The sequence below is a fragment of the Zonotrichia albicollis genome, unplaced genomic scaffold (genome assembly GCF_047830755.1).
Source record: "Zonotrichia albicollis isolate bZonAlb1 unplaced genomic scaffold, bZonAlb1.hap1 Scaffold_257, whole genome shotgun sequence".
Taxonomy (NCBI): domain Eukaryota; kingdom Metazoa; phylum Chordata; class Aves; order Passeriformes; family Passerellidae; genus Zonotrichia; species Zonotrichia albicollis.
In genome coordinates, this window is record NW_027428429.1 from 7,738,697 (window position 1) to 7,740,097 (window position 1,401).

The following is a 1,401-nucleotide window of genomic DNA, read 5'->3' on the forward strand; positions in this document are numbered from 1 at the left end:
GTGTTTGGAAAAGGTAGGAGAGTTGTAAAGTACTGTCTTCTCTCAGTTTGCAAGCTGCGCACACTATTCCAGTGTTGTGCAGCTTCATTCTTCACCTTTCCGAAGCAGCCGCTCTCTCCGGCCCCCGGAGACGAAGAAGCGGCTTCTTCGCGCAAAGGCCATTGTGCCGGTCACAGTGCACTCCAGTGCGTCGGCTTCTGCCGAAATGTGCCCGGGACCGGCGCTTAGCTCCGGGGACATCCGTACCTTCTTCTTTCAGTACTTTTGTGGTCAACATCATTGGAAAAACTTTTCCACTATGTCTGGCAAGGAGAAACTGTGCCTGCACAGAAAACATCTCCCATCGTGTTTTACATGTTGCAGAGAGGTTTGCAGAGTGTTTTGCAAGAAGAAAAACAAAGTTGTCCAAAACACCTTCCAACCGAATATTTATGTGTTTGGAAAAGGTAGGAAAGTGGTAAGGTGCCGTTTTCTATCAGTTTGCAAGCTGCGCACACTATCCCAGTGTTGTTCAGCTTCATTCTTCACCTTTCCGAAGCAGCCGCTCTCTCCGGCCCCCGGAGACGAAGAAGCGGCTTCTTCGCGCAAAGGCGATTGTGCCGGTCACAGTGCACTCCAGTGCGGCGGCTTCTGCCGAAATGTGCCCGGGACCGGCGCTTAGCTCCGGGGAGCTGCGTATCCTTCGTCTTTAGCGTCTTTTGTGGTCTACATCATTGGAAAAACTTTTCCACTATGTCTGGCAAGGAGAAACTGTGCCAGCACAGAAAACATCTCCCATCGTGTTTTACATGTTGCAGAGAGGTTTGCAGAGTGTTTTGCAAGAAGAAAAACAAAGTTGTCCAAAACACCTTCCAACCGAATGTTCACGTGTTTGGAAAAGGTAGGAGAGTTGTAAAGTACTGTCTTCTCTCAGTTTGCAAGCTGCGCACACTATCCCAGTGTTGTGCAGGTTCATTCTTCACCTTTCCGAAGCAGCCGCTCTCTCCGGCCCCCGGAGACGAAGAAGCGCCTTCTTCGCGCAAAGGCCATTGTGCCGGTCACAGTGCACTCCAGTGCGTCGGCTTCTGCCGAAATGTGCCCGGGACCGGCGCTTAGCTCCGGGGACATCCGTACCTTCTTCTTTCAGTACTTTTGTGGTCAACATCATTGGAAAAACTTTTCCACTATGTCTGGCAAGGAGAAACTGTGCCTGCACAGAAAACATCTCCCATCGTGTTTTACATGTTGCAGAGAGGTTTGCAGAGTGTTTTGCAAGAAGAAAAACAAAGTTGTCCAAAACACCTTCCAACCGAATGTTCATGTGTTTGGAAAAGGTATGAAAGTGGTAAGGTACTGTTTTCTATCAGTTTGCAAGCTGCGCACACAATTCTAGTGATGTGCAGCTTCATTCTCACCTTTCCG